Source organism: Pseudophryne corroboree, unplaced genomic scaffold (genome assembly GCF_028390025.1).
Source record: "Pseudophryne corroboree isolate aPseCor3 unplaced genomic scaffold, aPseCor3.hap2 scaffold_147, whole genome shotgun sequence".
NCBI lineage: Eukaryota > Metazoa > Chordata > Amphibia > Anura > Myobatrachidae > Pseudophryne > Pseudophryne corroboree.
In genome coordinates this window covers 851,955-874,124 of record NW_026968099.1, presented here as the reverse complement: position 1 = coordinate 874,124, position 22,170 = coordinate 851,955, and the positions used below count along the sequence as shown (strand labels likewise).

Here is a 22,170-nt window from a genome sequence, read left to right as displayed (position 1 = left end):
ATTGATAAAGACACCTGATAACTGCTCTGTGGAGTCTTATTTTGCGTCTACTTCTTATCTACATTTAATTCCCTACCTCTAATCAAGGCATTTTTAAATGCTGGGGGCTGCCAGGACGTGAGGCCTACCTAGACTTTAGATCTGAATTTGAATGTACTTGTGAACTAACTTAATTTCCTACTTCTAAATTCATTCCTAAATTCACTACTTACATGAATCCTGTAGTTGGGCATTTTGGGACTTCGATTGTGGGCATTGTTTTGTGTCCAGACCAGCAGCAGGTGGTGTGCATTTGCTGGAAAGGCATCGAAGACCTCCGATATGCTGCATCTCCTGATGTGTGTCTCCCTCAAGTGGCTGTCAGCAAATGCCTGCTAGATACCCCATTCCAAGCTGATTGTGAAATCACGGAACATACATCATAGAACAGGCATGCTAGAACATGGGTCTTCAACCTGCGACCCTCCAGCTGCTGTGGAACTATACATCCCAGCATGCCCTGCCTCAGTTTTAGCATACCTTAATAGCAAAACTGTGGCAGGGCATGCTGGGATGTGTAGTTTCACAGCAGCTGGAGGGCCACAGGATGAAGACACATGTGCTAGAGCCAAGTCGCAGGTACATTGAATGCTAGCAAGCTGAATGTTTAAATCATTTTTGTTCCGCAGCATTCCAATGTGGAAGATTCCATGGAACCAGAGATCCTTCCATTGAGAAGGACATGCTGCCTGGATGACTACACTGTGCAAATTAAATCACGGAGCCAGTTGGTTTGTGGGTGGCTCTGGTGACTGGGTGGTTGGGTGGGTGGTGTGTTAGAGGTGAAGCACATGCAAATGATTGTGTATCATCCAGCTAGTGAGAGAGAAAACTCATGCAGGAGTGTGCCTGCTTGTCAGTGGGTTATGCACCTTGCCAGACGTCAAATCTACATAGAGCAGCTGGAGGGGACAAGAGCAGGTTTGCAAAATATATATAGAAGAGCATATATGCTGGCACATTCTCCATGATTGTGTCAGCTTATGTTTTGGTGCACTGCACTTTCCTCCACTAAGTTTTAGCCATTTTTGTTAAGCTCAAGTGTAGTTGCTTCTCGGCCTTTTGGCTGTGATCTTGTATCGTGGTTGAAGGGTCTGCTGGAGGGAGGGATTGTTTTCTTCATTGGCGAAAGACCAAAGATATTCCAGGATGGAAGGCTTGGGAACACTATCCGTTTTTCAGTTGTGCAAGAGCACAGAGGTCGGATTGGACTACATTCTATAGTAAAGGATACCTTTCTATTTATTGCCCCTCCCCTTATATGTGTCTGTGTTACAATAAAGCTTCGGTCTTGTGATTCCCTCACACTCTTACACTCCACACACATAGCCTTATTAACTGTTGTATTATTGTATAGTTTAAATGTATAGTGCAGTTCATGATTTAAAGTGTAGGCTGGCCTGTGCTGTAGTTCTTGAACTGTACTATACCGACAGCATTTGTATTGTGTTTTGGCTGTGCTGCAACACAGTACTTATGTGTGTAATGTTTATGTATGTTTTTTTGCTTCTTTATGTCAATAAAGACTGCTTTTTCAATCCAATATCTGAAAACAATCAATGTTTATCTTTGATGGCAATAGAAGTGGTATGATATTTGCTGCTTTTGAAAGGCAATATCTGATATGTCCCCTATCTGGGAACCATATATTAAATGGCTTTTCAGAAAAGGAAGATGGTAGAAGAGCTTTCAGTACTTGTAGGACCGATGCACATTTCCTATTCTAGCCTCCAAAAACAGATTCAGTTGCATTTTCCAGCGTGTTTTGGATGCGCCTTTGCAAATGTCTTACACCGACAAACTTATTTAGTACTATTTTGCAAATAGGGTTACATTGTTGCAACATTGTGTTCCCTAATTGCTTGATTTTTTAAATGCAACAATTGATAAAGACACCTGATAACTGCTCTGTGGAGTCTTATTTTGCGTCTACTTCTTATCTACATTTAATTCCCTACCTCTAATCAAGGCATTTTTAAATGCTGGGGGCTGCCAGGACGTGAGGCCTACCTAGACTTTAGATCTGAATTTGAATGTACTTGTGAACTAACTTAATTTCCTACTTCTAAATTCATTCCTAAATTCACTACTTACATGAATCCTGTAGTTGGGCATTTTGGGACTTCGATTGTGGGCATTGTTTTGTGTCCAGACCAGCAGCAGGTGGTGTGCATTTGCTGGAAAGGCATCGAAGACCTCCGATATGCTGCATCTCCTGATGTGTGTCTCCCTCAAGTGGCTGTCAGCAAATGCCTGCTAGATACCCCATTCCAAGCTGATTGTGACATCACGGAACATACATCATAGAACAGGCATGCTAGAACATGGGTCTTCAACCTGCGACCCTCCAGCTGCTGTGGAACTACACATCCCAGCATGCCCTGCCTCAGTTTTAGCATACCTTAATAGCAAAACTGTGGCAGGGCATGCTGGGATGTGTAGTTTCACAGCAGCTGGAGGGCCACAGGATGAAGACCCATGTGCTATAGCCAAGCCGCAGGTACATTGAATGCTAGCAAGCTGAATGTTTAAATCCTTTTTGTTCCGCAGCATTCCAATGCGGAAGATTCCATGGAACCAGAGATTATTCCATTGAGAAGGACATGCTGCCTGGATGACTGCACTGTGCAAATAAAATCACGGAGCCAGTTGGTTTGTGGGTGGCTCTGGTGACTGGGTGGTTGGGTGGGTGGTGTGTTAGAGGTGAAGCACATGCAAATGATTGTGTATCATCCAGCTAGTGAGAGAGAAAACTCATGCAGGAGTGTGCCTGCTTGTCAGTGGGTTATGCACCTTGCCAGACGTCAAATCTACATGGAGCAGCTGGAGGGGACAAGAGCAGGTTTGCAAAATATAGATAGAAGAGCATATATGCTGGCGCATTCTCCATGATTGTGTCAGCTTATGTTTTGGTGCACTGCACTTTCCTCCACTAAGTTTTAGCTATTTTGGTTAAACGCAAGTGTAGTTGCTTCTCGCCCTTTTGGCTGCGATCTTGTATCGTGGTTGAAGAGTCTGCTGGAGGGATTGTTTTCTTCATTGGCGAGAGACTGAAGATATTCCAGGATACAAGGCTTGGGAACACTATCCGTTTTTAAGTTGTGGAAGAGTTGAAAGACCGGATTGGACTACATTCTATAGTAAAGGATATCTTATGTATTTATTAATCCTCCCTTTATATGTGTCTGTCTTTCAATAAAGCTTCGGGCTTGTGATTCCCTCACCCTCTTACATTCCACACCCATAGCCTTATTAACTGTTGTATTATTGTATTGTTTAAATGTATAGTGCAGTTCATGATTTATAGTGTAGGCTGGCCTGTGCTGTAGTTCTTGAACTGTACTATACCGACAGCATTTGTATTGTGTTTTATCTGTGCTGCAACACAGTACTTATGTGTGTAATGTTTATGTATGTTTTTTTGCTTCTTTATGTCAATAAAGACTGCTTTTTCAATCCAATATCTGAAAACAATCAATGTTTATCTTTGATGGCAATAGAAGTGGTATGATATTTGCTGCTTTTGAAAGGCAATATCTGATATGTCCCCTATCTGGGAACCATATATTAAATGGCTTTTCAGAAAAGGGAGATGGTAGAAGAGCTTTCAGTACTTGTAGGACCGATGCACATTTCCTATTCTAGCCTCCAAAAACAGATTCAGTTGCATTTTCCAGCGTGTTTTGGATGCGCCTTTGCAAATGTCTTACATCGACAAACTTATTTAGTACTATTTTGCAAATAGGGTTACATTGTTGCAACATTGTGTTCCCTAATTGCTTGATTTTTTAAATGCAACAATTGATAAAGACACCTGATAACTGCTCTGTGGAGTCTTATTTTGTGTCTACTTTTTATCTACATTTAATTCTCTACCTCTAATCAAGGCATTTTTAAGTGCTGGGGGCTGCCAGGACGTGAGGCCTACCTAGACTTTAGATCTGAATTTGAATGTACTTGTGAACTAACTTAATTTCCTACTTCTAAATTCATTCCTAAATTCACTACTTACATGAATCCAGTAGTTGGGCATTTTGGGACTTCGATTGTGGGTATTGTTTTGTGTCCAGACCAGCAGCAGGTGGTGTGCATTTGCTGGAAAGGCATCGAAGACCTCCGATATGCTGCATCTCCTGATGTGTGTCTCCCTCAAGTGGCTGTCAGCAAATGCCTGCTAGACACCCCATTCCAAGCTGATTGTGACATCACGGTACATGCATCATAGAACAGGCATGCTAGAACATGGGTCTTCAACCTGCGACCCTCCAGCTGCTGTGGAACTACACATGCCAGCATGCCCTGCCTCAGTTTTAGCATACCTTAATAGCAAAATTGTGGCAGGGCATGCTGGGATGTGTAGTTTCACAGCAGCTGGAGGGCCACAGGATGAAGACCCATGTGCTAGAGCCAAGCCGCAGGTACATTGAATGCTAGCAAGCTGAATATTTAAATCCTTTTTGTTCCGCAGCATTCCAATGTGGAAGATTCCATGGAACCAGAGATCCTTCCATTGAGAAGGGCATGCTGCCTGGATGACTACACTGTGCAAATTAAATCACGTAGCCAGTTGGCTTGTGGGTGGCTCTGGTCACTGGGTGGTTGGGTGGGTGGTGTGTCGGAGGTGGAGCACATGCAAATGATTGTGTATCATCCAGCTAGTGAGAGAGAAAACTCATGCAGGAGTGTGTTTGCTTGTCAGTGGGTTATGCACCTTTCCAGACGTCAAATCTACATGGAGCAGTTGGAGAGGACAAGAGCAGGTTTGCAAAATATAGACAGAAGAGCTCTCCAGCCTAGTTTGCTGTCTGTTTCCACTTCTCTTTTCTTGAGCCGCTCCCTTCTATGCCCTTGCGCACTATCCTGACTTCTCCCGTCTGCTTACTTTGTGCCTTCCAATGCACAATGCAAACTGCAGGTAGTGCTGCAGGACCCACACCCTTTTTCTTGCCTTACAGAGCAGCTCTGGAGCTGTTACAGTGCCCAGCTGCTGCAAGAAATCAGCTTGAATGCTTCAGGGGCTGGGGCATAGCCAACATGAGCCCCACACCGAAGGAGGGTGGAGGTGTTTAATGCGAACTAGGGGTCATCCAAGCGCCGCAAAAGGCCGCCATGCCCTGCACGCCCCTTTTCTCTTTTCATATGCAGACGAGGGTTAAAGCCAACTTTGACCCACTGCTTGGATGGCATTACCATATGCAAATCAATCTGCTGCAGGCCTTCCCCCAGGAATGCTTGCACTAGTTGTTGCATTTGGTTTGTTGTTTGGGGGTGCTTCAGTATTAGGCAGCCTTCTGCCCTCCCATGTTCATCTGAAAATATGTGTTCTCCCTGCAGTTGTTGTCCCCAGATGAGAGTTCCCTTGTGCTGCCTCAGTTGAATCTCCTTTACTTGACAGAGATGTGCCTGAGCAGCGGCCCTCTCCAGCCCTATCCCAAATCATACTTATCTTGCATAGGAGATTCCATGGTCATTAAGATTGTTCTCCCAGGGTGAGGTTCATTCATTGCATTCTGGGTATGCTGACCCCTGTGATTTCACCAAATGTGGGAAACTTGACTGCATGATTTGTAGTAGTGGGGGACTGTGTTTGTGCTTTCCTCTGGTCAGCTCTGGTAAAAGTCAGATTTCTTTGTCTCATTTCTTCCTCTAGTCTTATTCTTCTTTTGAGAGTTCCCTTGTGCTGCCTCAGTTGGATCTCCTTCACTTGACAGGGGGGTGCTTGAGCAGCGACCCTCCCCAGCTCTAGCCCAACTCCTACTTACCTGCCAGGTGAGATACTATGATCATGAAGGTGCTTCTCCCAGGGCAAGGCTCACCCATTGCACTCTGGGTGTGCTGCTCCTGCGATTTCCCCAAATGTGGGACATTTGACTGCATAATTTGTGTTTCCCCTGGTCGGCTCTCGTATAATTCAGATCTCTTCGTCTCAGGTTTCTTTCCAGCCTAGTTTGCTGTCTGTTTCCACTTCTCTTTTCTTGAGCCGCTCCCTTCTATGCCCTTGCGCACTATCCTGACTTCTCCCATCTGCTTACTTTGTGCCTTGCAACGCACAATGCGAACTACAGGTAGTGCTGCAGGGCCCACACCCTTTTACTTGCCTTACAGAGCAGCTCTGGAGCTGTTACAGTGCCCAGCTACTGCAAGAAATCAGCTTGAATGCTTCAGGGGCTGGGGCATAGCCAACATGAGCCCCACACCGAAGGAGGGTGGAGGTGTTTAATGCGAACTAGGGGTCATCCAAGCGCCACAAAAGGCCGCCATGCCCTGCATGCCCCTTTTCTCTTTTCATATGCAGACGAGGGTTGAAGCCAACTTTGACCCACTGCTTGGATGACATCACCATATGCAAATCCATCTGCTGCAGGCCTTCCCCCAGGAATGCTTGCACTAGTTGTTGCATTTGGTTTGTTGTTTGGGGGTGCTTCAGTATTAGGCAGCCTTCTGCCCTCCCATGTTCATCTGAAAATATGTGTTCTTCCTGCAGTTGTTGTCCCCAGATGAGAGTTCCCTTGTGCTGCCTCAGTTGAATCTTCTTTACTTGACAGAGATGTGCCTGAGCAGCGGCCCTCCCCAGCCCTATCCCAAATCATACTTATTTTGCATAGGAGATACCACGGTCATGAAGATTGTTCTCCCAGGGTGAGGTTCATTCATTGCATTCTGGGTATGCTGACCCCTGTGATTTCCCCAAATGTGGGAAACTTGACTGTATTATTTGTGGTAGTGGGGGACTGTGTTTGTGCTTTCCTCTGGTCAGCTCTGGTAAAAGTCAGATTTCTTTGTCTCAGATCTTCCTCTAGCCTTGTTCTTCTTTCGAGAGTTCCCTTGTGCTGCCTCAGTTGGATCTCCTTCACTTGACAGGGGGGTGCCCGAGCAGCGACCCTCCCCAGCTCTAGCCCAACTCCTACTTACCTGCCAGGTGAGATACTATGATCATGTAGGTGCTTCTCCCAGGGCAAGGCTCACCCATTGCACTCTGGGTGTGCTGCCCCTGTGATTTCCCCAAATGTGGGAAACTTGACTGCATAATTTGTGTTTCCCCTGGTCGGCTCTCGTATAATTCAGATCTCTTTGTCTCAGGTCTCTCTCCAGCCTAGTTTGCTGTCTGTTTCCACTTCTCTTTTCTTGAGCCGCTCCCTTCTATGCCCTTGCACACTATTCTGACCTCTCCTGTCTGCTTACTTTGTGCCTTCCAACGCACAATGCAAACTACAGGTAGTGCTGCAGGGCCCACACCCTTTTACATGCTTTACAGAGCAGCTCTGGAGCTGTTACAGTGCCCAGCTGCTGCAAGAAATCAGCTTGAATGCTTCAGGGGCTGGGGCATAGCCAACATGAGCCCCACACCGAAGGAGGGTGGAGATGTTTAATGCGAATTAGGGGTCATCCAAGCGCCGCAAAAGGCCGCCATGCCCTGCACATCCCTTTTTTCTTTTCATATGCAGACGAGGGTTGAAGCCAACTTTGACCCACTGCTTGGATGACATCACCATATGCAAATCCATCTGCTGCAGGCCTTCCCCAGGAATGCTTGCACTAGTTGTTGCATTTGGTTTGTTGTTTGGGGGTGCTTCAGTATTAGGCAGCCTTCTGCCCTCCCATGTTCATCTGAAAATATGTGTTCTCCCTGCAGTTGTTGTCCCCAGATGAGAGTTCCCTTGTGCTGCCTCAGTTGAATCGCCTTTACTTGACAGAGATGTGCCTGAGCAGCGGCCCTCCCCAGCTCTATCCCAAATCATACTTATTTTGCATAGGAGATACCATGGTCATGAAGATTATTCTTCCAGGGTGAGGTCCATTCATTGCATTCTGGGTATGCTGACCCCTGTGATTTCCCCAAATGTGGGAAACTGGACAGCATTATTTGTGGTAGTGAGGGACTGTGTTTGTGCTTTCCTCTGGTCAGCTCTGGTAAAAGTCAGATTTCTTTGTCTCAGATCTTCCTCTAGCCTTGTTCTTCTTTCGAGAGTTCCCTTGTGCTGCCTCAGTTGGATCTCCTTCACTTGACAGGGGGGTGCCCGAGCAGCGACCCTCCCCAGCTCTAGCCCAGCTCCTACTTACCTGCCAGGTGAGATACTATGATCATGAAGGTGCTTCTCCCAGGCAAGGCTCACCCATTGCACTCTGGGTGTGCTACTCCTGCGGTTTCCCAAATGTTGGACACTTGACTGCATAATTTGTGTTTCACCAGGTCGGCTCTCGTATAATTCAGATCTCTTTGTCTCAGGTCTCTCTCCAGCCTAGTTTGCAGTCTGTTTCCACTTCTCTTTTCTTGAGTTGCTCCCTTCTATGCCCTTGCGCACTATCATGACTTCTCCCGTCTGCTTACTTTGTGCCTTCCAACGCACAATGCAAACTACAGGTAGTGCTGCAGGGCCCACACCCTTTTTCTTGCCTTACAGAGCAGCTCTGGAGCTGTTACAGTGCCCAGCTGCTGCAAGAAATCAGCTTGAATGCTTCAGGGGCTGGGGCATAGCCATCATGAGCCCCACACCGAAGGAGGGTGGAGGTGTTTAATGCGAACTAGGGGTCATCCAAGCACCGCAAAAGGCCGCCATGCCCTGCATGCCAATTTTCTCTTTTCATATGCAGACGAGGGTTGAAGCCAACTTTGACCCACTGCTTGGATGACATCACCATATGCAAATCCATCTGCTGCAGGCCTTCCCCAGGAATGCTTATACTAGTTGTTGCATTTGGTTTGTTGTTTGGGGGTGCTTCCATATTAGGCAGCGTTCTGCCCTACCATGTTCATCTGAAAATATGTGTACCTCCTGCAGTTGTTGTCCCCAGATGAGAGTTCCCTTGTGCTGCCTCAGTTGAATCTCCTTTACTTGACAGAGATGTGCCTGAGCAGCGGCCCTCTCCAGCCCTATCCCAAATCATACTTATTTTGCATAGGAGATACCATGGTCATGAAGATTGTTCTCCCAGGGTGAGGTTCATTCATTGCATTCTGGGTATGCTGACCCCTGTTATTTCCCCAAATGTGGTAAACTTGACAGCATTATTTGTGGTAGTGGGGGACTGTGTTTGTGCTTTCCTCTGGTCAGCTCTGGTAAAAGTCTGATTTCTTTGTCTCAGATCTTCCTCTAGCCTTGTTCTTCTTTTGAGAGTTCCCTTGTGCTGCCTCAGTTGGATCTCCTTCACTTGACAGGGGGGTGCCCGAGCAGCGACCCTCCCCAGCTCTAGCCCAATTCCTACTTACCTGCTAGGTGAGATACTATGATCATGAAGGTGCTTCTCCCAGGGCAAGGCTCACCCATTGCACTCTGGGTGTGCTGCTCCTGCGATTTCCCCAAATGTGGGAAACTTGACTGCATAATTTGTGTTTCCCCTGGTCGGCTCTCGTATAATTCAGATCTCTTTGTCTCATGTCTCTCTCCAGCCTAGTTTGCTGTCTGTTTACACTTCTCTTTTCTTGAGCCACTCCCTTCTATGCCCTTGCGCACTATCTTGACTTCTCCCGTCTGATTACTTTGTGCCTTCCAACGCACAATGCGAACTACAGGTAGTGCTGCAGGGCCCACACCCTTTTAGTTGCCTAACAGAGCAACTCTGGAGCTATTACAGTGCCCAGCTGCAAGTAATCAGCTTGAATGCTTCAATTTTTTGAATGCTTGCATTTTTCTCCCAAACGAAGGACACTAGAATTAAAATTTTAAAGCCTCCTGTTAGGCCATCATCTACACGATATAGCCCTGAATTTTCCAATGCGCAGCTCTTTGCAAACGAGAGATATTGGCAAGGAAAAGCTGTCTTGTACCTTTGCATTTTTCTCCCAAACGAAGGACACTAGAATTAAAATTTTAAAGCCTCCTGTTAGGCCATCATCTACACGACATAGCCCTGAATTTTCCAATGCGCAGCTCTTTGCAAAAGAGAGATATTGGCAAGGAAAAGCTGTCTTGTACCTTTGCATTTTTCTCCCAAACGAAGGACACTAGAATTAAAATTTTAAAGCCTCCTGTTAGGCCATCATCTACACGACATAGCCCTGAATTTTCCAATGCGCAGCTCTTTGCAAAAGAGAGATATTGGCAAGGAAAAGCTGTCTTGTACCATTGCATTTTTCTCCCAAACGAAGGTCACTAGAAAGAAAATTTTAAAGCCTCCTGTTAGGCCATCATCTACACGACATAGCCCTGAATTTTCCAATGCGTAGCTCTTTGCAAAAGAGAGATATTGGCAAGGAAAAGCTGTCTTGTACCTTTGCATTTTTCTCCCAAACGAAGGACACTAGAAAGAAAATTTTAAAGCCTCCTGTTAGGCCATCATCTACACGACATAGCCCTGAATTTTCCAATGCGCAGCTCTTTGCAAAAGAGAGATATTGGCAAGGAAAAGCTTTCTTGTACCATTGCATTTTTCTCCCAAACGAAGGAAACTAGAAAGAAAATTTTAAAGCCTCCTGTTAGGCCATCATCTACACGACATAGCCCTGAATTTTCCAATGCGCAGCTCTTTGCAAAAGAGAGATATTGGCAAAGAAAAGCTGTCTTGTACCTTTGCATTTTGCTCCCAAACGAAGGACACTAGAATTAAAATTTTAAAGCCTCCTGTTAGGCCATCATCTACACGATATAGCCCTGAATTTTCCAATGCGCAGCTCTTTGCAAAAGAGAGATATTGGCAAAGAAAAGCTGTCTTGTACCATTGCATTTTTCTCCCAAACGAAGGACACTAGAATTAAAATTTTAAAGCCTCCTGTTTGGCCATCATCTACACGATATAGCCCTGAATTTTCCAATGCGCAGCTCTTTGCAAAAGAGAGATATTTGCAAGGAAAAGCTGTCTTGTACCTTTGCATTTTTCTCCCAAACGAAGGACACTAGAAAGAAAATGTTAAAGCCTCCTGTTAGGCCATCATCTACACGACATAGCCCTGAATTTTCCAATGCGCAGCTCTTTGCAAAAGAGAGATATTGGCAAGGAAAAGCTGTATTGTACCATTGCATTTTTCTCCCAAACGAAGGACACTAGAAAGAAAATTTTAAAGCCTCCTGTTAGACCATCATCTACACGACATAGCCCTGAATTTTCCAATGCGCAGCTCTTTGCAAAATAAAGATATTGGCAAGGAAAAGCTGTCTTGTACCATTGCATTTTTCTCCCAAACGAAGGACACTAGAATTAAAATTTTAAAGCCTCCTGTTAGGCCATCATCTACACGATATAGCCCTGAATTTTCCAATGCGCAGCTCTTTGCAAACGAGAGATATTGGCAAGGAAAAGCTGTCTTGTACCTTTGCATTTTTCTCCAAAACGAAGGACACAAGAAAGAAAATTTTAAAGCCTCCTGTTAGGCCATCATCTACACGACATAGCCCTGAATTTTCCAAAGCGCAGCTCTTTGCAAAAGAGAGATATTGGCAAGGAAAAGCTGTCTTGTACCATTGCATTTTTCTCCCAAACGAAGGACACTAGAAATAAAATTTTAAAGCCTCCTGTTAGACCATCATCTACACGACATAGCCCTGAATTTTCCAATGCGCAGCTCTTTGCAAAAGAGAGATATTGGCAAGGAAAAGCTGTCTTGTACCATTGCATTTTTCTCCCAAACGAAGGACACTAGAATTAAAATTTTAAAGCCTCCTGTTAGGCCATCATCTACACGATATAGCCCTGAATTTTCCAATGCGCAGCTCTTTGCAAACGAGAGATATTGGCAAGGAAAAGCTGTCTTGTACCTTTGCATTTTTCTCCCAAACGAAGGACACTAGAATTAAAATTTTAAAGCCTCCTGTTAGGCCATCATCTTCACGATATAGCCCTGAATTTTCCAATGCGCAGCTCTTTGCAAAAGAGAGATATTGGCAAGGAAAAGCTGTCTTGTACCTTTGCATTTTTCTCCCAAACGAAGGACACTAGAAATAAAATTTTAAAGCCTCCTGTTAGACCATCATCTACACGACATAGCCCTGAATTTTCCAATGCGCAGCTCTTTGCAAAAGAGAGATATTGGCAAGGAAAAGCTGTCTTGTACCATTGCATTTTTCTCCCAAACGAAGGACACTAGAATTAAAATTTTAAAGCCTCCTGTTAGGCCATCATCTACACGATATAGCCCTGAATTTTCCAATGCGCAGCTCTTTGCAAAAGAGAGATATTGGCAAGGAAAAGCTGTCTTGTACCTTTGCATTTTTCTCCCAAACGAAGGACACTAGAAAGAAAATTTTAAAGCCTCCTGTTAGGCCATCATCTACACGACATAGCCCTGAATTTTCCAATGCGCAGCTCTTTGCAAAAGAGAGATATTGGCAAGGAAAAGCTGTCTTCTACCATTGCATTTTTCTCCCAAACGAAGGACACTAGAAAGAAAATTTTAAAGCCTCCTGTTAGACCATCATCTACACGACATAGCCCTGAATTTTCCAATGCGCAGCTCTTTGCAAAAGAGAGATATTGGCAAGGAAAAGCTGTCTTGTACCATTGCATTTTTCTCCCAAACGAAGGACACTAGAATTAAAATTTTAAAGCCTCCTGTTAGGCCATCATCTACACGATATAGCCCTGAATTTTCCAATGCGCAGCTCTTTGCAAAAGAGAGATATTGGCAAGGAAAAGCTGTCTTGTACCTTTGCATTTTTCTCCCAAACGAAGGATACTAGAAAGAAAATTTTAAAGCCTCCTGTTAGGCCATCATCTACACGACATAGCCCTGAATTTTCCAATGCGCAGCTCTTTGCAAAAGAGAGATATTTGCAAGGAAAAGCTGTCTTGTACCATTGCATTTTTCTCCCAATCGAAGGACACTAGAAAGAAAGTTTTAAAGCCTCCTGTTAGACCATCATCTACACGACATAGCCCTGAATTTTCCAATGCGTAGCTCTTTGCAAAAGAGAGATATTGGCAAGGAAAAGCTGTCTTGTACCTTTGCATTTTTCTCCCAAACGAAGGACACTAGAAAGAAAATTTTAAAGCCTCCTGTTAGGCCATCATCTACACGACATAGCCCTGAATTTTCCAATGCGCAGCTCTTTGCAAAAGAGAGATATTGGCAAGGAAAAGCTTTCTTGTACCATTGCATTTTTCTCCCAAACGAAGGACACTAGAATTAAAATTTTAAAGCCTCCTGTTAGGCCATCATCTACACGATATAGCCCTGAATTTTCCAATGCGCAGCTCTTTGCAAACGAGAGATATTGGCAAGGAAAAGCTGTCATGTACCTTTGCATTTTTCTCCCAAACGAAGGACACTAGAAAGAAAATTTTAAAGCCTCCTGTTAGGCCATCATCTACACGACATAGCCCTGAATTTTCCAATGCGCAACTCTTTGCAAAAGAGAGATATTGGCAAGGAAAAGCTGTCTTGTACCATTGCATTTTCTCCCAAACGAAGGACACTAGAAAGAAAATTTTAAAGCCTCCTGTTAGACCATCATCTACACGACATAGCCCTGAATTTTCCAATGCGTAGCTCTTTGCAAAAGAGAGATATTGGAAAGGAAAAGCTGTCTTGTACCTTTGCATTTTTCTCCCAAACGAAGGACACTAGAAAGAAAATTTTAAAGCCTCCTGTTAGGCCATCATCTACACGACATAGCCCTGAATTTTAAAATGCGCAGCTCTTTGCAAAAGAGAGATATTGGCAAGGAAAAGCTTTCTTGTACCATTGCATTTTTCTCCCAAACGAAGGACACTAGAATAAAAATTTTAAAGCCTCCTGTTAGGCCATCATCTACACGATATAGCCCTGAATTTTCCAATGCGCAGCTCTTTGCAAAAGAGAGATATTGGCAAGGAAAAGCTGTCTTGTACCTTTGCATTTTTCTCCCAAACGAAGGACACTAGAAAGAAAATTTTAAAGCCTCCTGTTAGGCCATCATCTACACGACATAGCCCTGAATTTTCCAATGCGCAGCTCTTTGCAAAAGAGAGATATTGGCAAGGAAAAGCTTTCTTGTACCATTGCATTTTTCTCCCAAACGAAGGACACTAGAATTAAAATTTTAAAGCCTCCTGTTAGACCATCATCTACACGGCATAGCCATGAATTTTCCAATGCGCAGCTCTTTGCAAAAGAGAGATACTGGCAAGGAAAAGCTGTCTTGTACCTTTGCATTTTTCTCCCAAACGAAGGACACTAGAATTAAAATTTTAAAGCCTCCTGTTAGGCCATCATCTACACGATATAGCCCTGAATTTTCCAATGCGCAGCTCTTTGCAAACGAGAGATATTGGCAAGGAAAAGCTGTCTTGTACCTTTGCATTTTTCTCCCAAACGAAGGACACTAGAAAGAAAATTTTAAAGCCTCCTGTTAGGCCATCATCTACACGACATAGCCCTGAATTTTCCAATGCGCAGCTCTTTGCAAAAGAGAGATATTGGCAAGGAAAAGCTGTCTTGTACCATTGCATTTTTCTCCCAAACGAAGGACACTAGAAAGAAAATTTTAAAGCCTCCGTTTAGACCATCATCTACACGACATAGCCCTGAATTTTCCAATGCGCAGCTCTTTGCAAAAGAGAGATATTGGCAAGGAAAAGCTGTCTTGTACCATTGCATTTTTCTCCCAAACGAAGGACACTAGAAAGAAAATGTTAAAGCCTCCTGTTAGGCCATCATCTACACGACATAGCCCTGAATTTTCCAATGCGCAGCTCTTTGCAAAAGAGAGATATTGGCAAGGAAAAGCTGTCTTGTACCATTGCATTTTTCTCCCAAACGAAGGACACTAGAAAGAAAATTTTAAAGCCTCCTGTTAGACCATCATCTACACGACATAGCCCTGAATTTTCCAATGCGCAGCTCTTTGCAAAAGAGAGATATTGGCAAGGAAAAGCTGTCTTGTACCATTGCATTTTTCTCCCAAACGAAGGACACTAGAATTAAAATTTTAAAGCCTCCTGTTAGGCCATCATCTACACGATATAGCCCTGAATTTTCCAATGCGCAGCTCTTTGCAAACGAGAGATATTGGCAAGGAAAAGCTGTCTTGTACCTTTGCATTTTTCTCCCAAACGAAGGACACTAGAAAGAAAATTTTAAAGCCTCCTGTTAGGCCATCATCTACACGACATAGCCCTGAATTTTCCAATGCGCAGCTCTTTGCAAAAGAGAGATATTGGCAAGGAAAAGCTGTCTTGTACCATTGCATTTTTCTCCCAAACGAAGGACACTAGAAAGAAAATTTTAAAGCCTCCTGTTAGACCATCATCTACACGACATAGCCCTGAATTTTCCAATGCGCAGCTCTTTGCAAAAGAGAGATATTGGCAAGGAAAAGCTGTCTTGTACCATTGCATTTTTCTCCCAAACGAAGGACACTAGAATTAAAATTTTAAAGCCTCCTGTTAGGCCATCATCTACACGATATAGCCCTGAATTTTCCAATGCGCAGTTCTTTGCAAACGAGAGATATTGGCAAGGAAAAGCTGTCTTGTACCTTTGCATTTTTCTCCCAAACGAAGGACACTAGAAAGAAAATGTTAAAGCCTCCTGTTAGGCCATCATCTACACGACATAGCCCTGAATTTTCCAATGCGCAGCTCTTTGCAAAAGAGAGATATTGGCAAGGAAAAGCTGTCTTGTACCATTGCATTTTTCTCCCAAACGAAGGACACTAGAAAGAAAATTTTAAAGCCTCCTGTTAGACCATCATCTACACGACATAGCCCTGAATTTTCCAATGCGCAGCTCTTTGCAAAAGAGAGATATTGGCAAGGAAAAGCTGTCTTGTACCATTGCATTTTTCTCCCAAACGAAGGACACTAGAATTAAAATTTTAAAGCCTCCTGTTAGGCCATCATCTACACGACATAGCCCTGAATTTTCCAATGCGCAGCTCTTTGCAAAAGAGAGATATTGGCAAGGAAAAGCTGTCTTGTACCTTTGCATTTTTCTCCCAAACGAAGGTCACTAGAAAGAAAATTTTAAAGCCTCCTGTTAGGCCATCATCTACACGACATAGCCCTGAATTTTCCAATGCGTAGCTCTTTGCAAAAGAGAGATATTGGCAAGGAAAAGCTGTCTTGTACCTTTGCATTTTTCTCCCAAACGAAGGACACTAGAAAGAAAATTTTAAAGCCTCCTGTTAGGCCATCATCTACACGACATAGCCCTGAATTTTCCAATGCGCAGCTCTTTGCAAAAGAGAGATATTGGCAAGGAAAAGCTTTCTTGTACCATTGCATTTTTCTCCCAAACGAAGGAAACTAGAAAGAAAATTTTAAAGCCTCCTGTTAGGCCATCATCTACACGACATAGCCCTGAATTTTCCAATGCGCAGCTCTTTGCAAAAGAGAGATATTGGCAAGGAAAAGCTGTCTTGTACCTTTGCATTTTGCTCCCAAACGAAGGACACTAGAATTAAAATTTTAAAGCCTCCTGTTAGGCCATCATCTACACGATATAGCCCTGAATTTTCCAATGCGCAGCTCTTTGCAAAAGAGAGATATTGGCAAGGAAAAGCTGTCTTGTACCTTTGCATTTTTCTCCCAAACGAAGGACACTAGAAAGAAAATTTTAAAGCCTCCTGTTAGGCCATCATCTACACGACATAGCCCTGAATTTTCCAATGCGCAGCTCTTTGCAAAAGAGAGATATTGGCAAGGAAAAGCAGTATTGTACCATTGCATTTTTCTCCCAAACGAAGGACACTAGAAAGAAAATTTTAAAGCCTCCTGTTAGACCATCATCTACACGACATAGCCCTGAATTTTCCAATGCGCAGCTCTTTGCAAAAGAGAGATATTGGCAAGGAAAAGCTGTCTTGTACCATTGCATTTTTCTCCCAAACGAAGGACACTAGAATTAAAATTTTAAAGCCTCCTGTTAGGCCATCATCTACACGATATAGCCCTGAATTTTCCAATGCGCAGCTCTTTGCAAACGAGAGATATTGGCAAGGAAAAGCTGTCTTGTACCTTTGCATTTTTCTCCCAAACGAAGGACGCAAGAAAGAAAATTTTAAAGCCTCCTGTTAGGCCATCATCTACACGACATAGCCCTGAATTTTCCAATGCGCAGCTCTTTGCAAAAGAGAGATATTGGCAAGGAAAAGCTGTCTTGTACCATTGCATTTTTCTCCCAAACGAAGGACACTAGAAATAAAATTTTAAAGCCTTCTGTTAGACCATCATCTACACGACATAGCCCTGAATTTTCCAATGCGCAGCTCTTTGCAAAAGAGAGATATTGGCAAGGAAAAGCTGTCTTGTACCATTGCATTTTTCTCCCAAACGAAGGACACTAGAATTAAAATTTTAAAGCCTCCTGTTAGGCCATCATCTACACGATATAGCCCTGAATTTTCCAATGCGCAGCTCTTTGCAAACGAGAGATATTGGCAAGGAAAAGCTGTCTTGTACCTTTGCATTTTTCTCCCAAACGAAGGACACTAGAATTAAAATTTTAAAGCCTCCTGTTAGGCCATCATCTACACGATATAGCCCTGAATTTTCCAATGCGCAGCTCTTTGCAAAAGAGAGATATTGGCAAGGAAAAGCTGTCTTGTACCTTTGCATTTTTCTCCCAAACGAAGGACACTAGAAAGAAAATTTTAAAGCCTCCTGTTAGGCCATCATCTACACGACATAGCCCTGAATTTTCCAATACGCAGCTCTTTGCAAAAGAGAGATATTGGCAAGGAAAAGCTGTCTTGTACCATTGCATTTTTCTCCCAAACGAAGGACACTAGAAAGAAAATTTTAAAGCCTCCTGTTAGACCATCATCTACACGACATAGCCCTGAATTTTCCAATGCGCAGCTCTTTGCAAAAGAGAGATATTGGCAAGGAAAAGCTGTCTTGTACCATTGCATTTTTCTCCCAAACGAAGGACACTAGAATTAAAATTTTAAAGCCTCCTGTTAGGCCATCATCTACACGGCATAGCCCTGAATTTTCCAATGCGTAGCTCTTTGCAAAAGAGAGATATTGGCAAGGAAAGCTGTCTTGTACCTTTGCATTTTTCTCCCAAACGAAGGACACTAGAAATAAAATGTTAAAGCCTCCTGTTAGGCCATCATCTACACGACATAGCCCTGAATTTTCCAATGCGCAGCTCTTTGCAAAAGAGAGATATTGGCAAGGAAAAGCTGTCTTGTACCATTGCATTTTTCTCCCAAACGAAGGACACTAGAAAGAAAATTTTAAAGCCTCCTGTTAGACCATCATCTACACGACATAGCCCTGAATTTTCCAATGCGCAGCTCTTTGCAAAAGAGAGATATTGGCAAGGAAAAGCTGTCTTGTACCATTGCATTTTTCTCCCAAACGAAGGACACTAGAATTAAAATTTTAAAGCCTCCTGTTAGGCCATCATCTACACGATATAGCCCTAAATTTTCCAATGCGCAGCTCTTTGCAAACGAGAGATATTGGCAAGGAAAAGCTGTCTTGTACCTTTGCATTTTTCTCCCAATCGAAGGACACTAGAAAGAAAATTTTAAAGCCTCCTGTTAGGCCATCATCTACACGACATAGCCCTGAATTTTCCAAAGCGCAGCTCTTTGCAAAAGAGAGATATTGGCAAGGAAAAGCTGTCTTGTACCATTGCATTTTTCTCCCAAACGAAGGACACTAGAAAGAAAATTTTAAAGCCCCCTGTTAGACCATCATCTACACGACATAGCCCTGAATTTTCCAATGCGCAGCTCTTTGCAAAAGAGAGATATTGGCAAGGAAAAGCTTTCTTGTACCATTGCATTTTTCTCCCAAACGAAGGACACTAGAATTAAAATTTTAAAGCCTCCTGTTAGGCCATCATCTACACGATATAGCCCTGAATTTTCCAATGCGCAGCTCTTTGCAAAAGAGAGATATTGGCAAGGAAAAGCTGTCTTGTACCTTTGCATTTTTCTCCCAAACGAAGGACACTAGAAAGAAAATTTTAAAGCCTCCTGTTAGGCCATCATCTACACGACATAGCCCTGAATTTTCCAATGCGCAGCTCTTTGCAAAAGAGAGATATTGGCAAGGAAAAGCTTTCTTGTACCATTGCATTTTTCTCCCAAACGAAGGACACTAGAATTAAAATTTTAAAGCCTCCTGTTAGACCATCATCTACACGGCATAGCCCTGAATTTTCCAATGCGCAGCTCTTTGCAAAAGAGAGATATTGGCAAGGAAAAGCTGTCTTGTACCTTTGCATTTTTCTCCCAAACGAAGGACACTAGAAAGAAAATTTTAAAGCCTCCTGTTAGGCCATCATCTACACGACATAGCCCTGAATTTTCCAATGCGCAGCACTTTGCAAAAGAGAGATATTGGCAAGGAAAAGCTGTCTTGTACCTTTGCATTTTTCTCCCAAACGAAGGACACTAGAATTAAAATTTTAAAGCCTCCTGTTAGGCCATCATCTACACGATATAGCCCTGAATTTTCCAATGCGCAGCTCCTTGCAAACGAGAGATATTGGCAAGGAAAAGCTGTCTTGTACCTTTGCATTTTTCTCCCAAACGAAGGACACTAGAAAGAAAATTTTAAAGCCTCCTGTTAGGCCATCATCTACACGACATAGCCCTGAATTTTCCAATGCGCAGCTCTTTGCAAAAGAGAGATATTGGCAAGGAAAAGCTGTCTTGTACCATTGCATTTTTCTCCCAAACGAAGGACACTAGAAAGAAAATTTTAAAGCCTCCTGTTAGACCATCATCTACACAACATAGCCCTGAATTTTCCAATGCGTAGCTCTTTGCAAAAGAGAGATATTGGCAAGGAAAAGCTGTCTTGTACCTTTGCATTTTTCTCCCAAACGAAGGACACTAGAAAGAAAATTTTAAAGCCTCCTGTTAGGCCATCATCTACACGACATAGCCCTGAATTTTCCAATGCGCAGCTCTTTGCAAAAGAGAGATATTGGCAAGGGAAAGCTTTCTTGTACCATTGCATTTTTCTCCCAAAAGAAGGACACTAGAATAAAAATTTTAAAGCCTCCTGTTAGACCATCATCTACACGGCATAGCCATGAATTTTCCAATGCGCAGCTCTTTGCAAAAGAGAGATATTGGCAAGGAAAAGCTGTCTTGTACCTTTGCATTTTTCTCCCAAACGAAGGACACTAGAATTAAAATTTTAAAGCCTCCTGTTAGGCCATCATCTACACGATATAGCCCTGAATTTTCCAATGCGCAGCTCTTTGCAAACGAGAGATATTGGCAAGGAAAAGCTGTCTTGTACCTTTGCATTTTTCTCCCAAACGAAGGACACTAGAAAGAAAATTTTAAAGCCTCCTGTTAGGCCATCATCTACACGACATAGCCCTGAATTTTCCAATGCGCAGCTCTTTGCAAAAGAGAGATATTGGCAAGGAAAAGCTGTCTTGTACCATTGCATTTTTCTCCCAAACGAAGGACACTAGAAAGAAAATTTTAAAGCCTCCTGTTAGGCCATCATCTACACGACATAGTCCTGAATTTTCCAATGCGCAGCTCTTTGCAAAAGAGAGATATTGGCAAGGAAAAGCTGTCTTGTACCATTGCATTTTTCTCCCAAACGAAGGACACTAGAAAGAAAATTTTAAAGCCTCCTGTTAGACCATCATCTACACGACATAGCCCTGAATTTTCCAATGCGCAGCTCTTTGCAAAAGAGAGATATTGGCAAGGAAAAGCTGTCTTGTACCATTGCATTTTTCTCCCAAACGAAGGACACTAGAAAGAAAATTTTAAAGCCTCCTGTTAGGCCATCATCTACACGACATAGCCCTGAATTTTCCAATGCGCAGCTCTTTGCAAAAGAGAGATATTGGCAAGGAAAAGCTTTCTTGTACCATTGCATTTTTCTCCCAAACGAAGGACACTAGAATTAAAATTTTAAAGCCTCCTGTTAGGCCATCATCTACACGATATAGCCCTGAATTTTCCAATGCGCAGCTCTTTGCAAAAGAGAGATATTGGCAAGGAAAAGCTGTCTTGTACCTTTGCATTTTTCTCCCAAACGAAGGACACTAGAAAGAAAATTTTAAAGCCTCCTGTTAGGCCATCATCTACACGACATAGCCCTGAATTTTCCAATGCGCAGCTCTTTGCAAAAGAGAGATATTGGCAAGGAAAAGCTTTCTTGTACCATTGCATTTTTCTCCCAAACGAAGGACACTAGAATTAAAATTTTAAAGCCTCCTGTTAGACCATCATCTACACGGCATAGCCCTGAATTTTCCAATGCGCAGCTCTTTGCAAAAGAGAGATATTGGCAAGGAAAAGCTGTCTTGTACCATTGCATTTTTCTCCCAAACTAAGGACACTAGAATTAAAATTTTAAAGCCTCCTGTTAGGCCATCATCTACACGATATAGCCCTGAATTTTCCAATGCGCAGCTCTTTGCAAACGAGAGATATTGGCAAGGAAAAGCTGTCTTGTACCTTTGCATTTTTCTCCCAAACGAAGGACACTAGAAAGAACATTTTAAAGCCTCCTGTTAGACCATCATCTACACGGCATAGCCATGAATTTTCCAATGCGCAGCTCTTTGCAAAAGAGAGATATTGGCAAGGAAAAGCTGTCTTGTACCATTGCATTTTTCTCCCAAACGAAGGACACTAGAATTAAAATTTTAAAGCCTCCTGTTAGGCCATCATCTACACGATATAGCCCTGAATTTTCCAATGCGCAGCTCTTTGCAAAAGAGAGATATTGGCAAGGAAAAGCTGTCTTGTACCTTTGCATTTTTCTCCCAAACGAAGGACACTAGAAAGAAAATTTTAAAGCCTCCTGTTAGGCCATCATCTACACGACATAGCCCTGAATTTTCCAATGCGCAGCTCTTTGCAAAAGAGAGATATTGGCAAGGAAAAGCTGTCTTGTACCATTGCAATTTTCTCCCAAACGAAGGACACTAGAAAGAAAATGTTAAAGCCTCCTGTTAGACCATCATCTACACGACATAGCCCTGAATTTTCCAATGCGCAGCTCTTTGCAAAAGAGAGATATTGGCAAGGAAAAGCTGTCTTGTACCATTGCATTTTTCTCCCAAACGAAGGACACTAGAATTAAAATTTTAAAGCCTCCTGTTAGGCCATCATCTACACGATATAGCCCTGAATTTTCCAATGCGCAGCTCCTTGCAAACGAGAGATATTGGCAAGGAAAAGCTGTCTTGTACCTTTGCATTTTTCTCCCAAACGAAGGACACTAGAAAGAAAATTTTAAAGCCTCCTGTTAGGCCATCATCTACACGACATAGCC

At 43.1% G+C, this 22,170-nt stretch overlaps 7 non-coding genes and 1 pseudogene across 7 annotated transcripts; all 8 read left to right on the top strand.

Moving 5' to 3' along the window:
* Positions 1–5,477: 5,477 nt before the first annotated feature.
* Positions 5,478–5,641, top strand: LOC134997893 (U1 spliceosomal RNA). Its single transcript, XR_010200265.1, has one exon. It is a non-coding gene; the product is annotated as a U1 spliceosomal RNA (small nuclear RNA).
* A 152-nt stretch (positions 5,642–5,793) lies between these two features.
* Positions 5,794–5,956, top strand: LOC134997946 (U1 spliceosomal RNA). The gene has a single exon (XR_010200317.1). It is a non-coding gene; the product is annotated as a U1 spliceosomal RNA (small nuclear RNA).
* Positions 5,957–6,627: 671 nt separating this feature from the next.
* On the top strand, positions 6,628–6,791 carry LOC134997845 (U1 spliceosomal RNA). Its single transcript, XR_010200221.1, has one exon. It is a non-coding gene; the product is annotated as a U1 spliceosomal RNA (small nuclear RNA).
* A 152-nt stretch (positions 6,792–6,943) lies between these two features.
* On the top strand, positions 6,944–7,106 carry LOC134997953 (U1 spliceosomal RNA). The gene has a single exon (XR_010200323.1). It is a non-coding gene; the product is annotated as a U1 spliceosomal RNA (small nuclear RNA).
* Positions 7,107–7,776: 670 nt separating this feature from the next.
* On the top strand, positions 7,777–7,940 carry LOC134997897 (U1 spliceosomal RNA). Its single transcript, XR_010200269.1, has one exon. It is a non-coding gene; the product is annotated as a U1 spliceosomal RNA (small nuclear RNA).
* A 152-nt stretch (positions 7,941–8,092) lies between these two features.
* LOC134998016 (U1 spliceosomal RNA) lies at positions 8,093–8,242 on the top strand (annotated as a pseudogene).
* A 681-nt stretch (positions 8,243–8,923) lies between these two features.
* On the top strand, positions 8,924–9,087 carry LOC134997880 (U1 spliceosomal RNA). Its single transcript, XR_010200253.1, has one exon. It is a non-coding gene; the product is annotated as a U1 spliceosomal RNA (small nuclear RNA).
* Positions 9,088–9,239: 152 nt separating this feature from the next.
* On the top strand, positions 9,240–9,402 carry LOC134997945 (U1 spliceosomal RNA). Its single transcript, XR_010200316.1, has one exon. It is a non-coding gene; the product is annotated as a U1 spliceosomal RNA (small nuclear RNA).
* Positions 9,403–22,170: the final 12,768 nt, after the last annotated feature.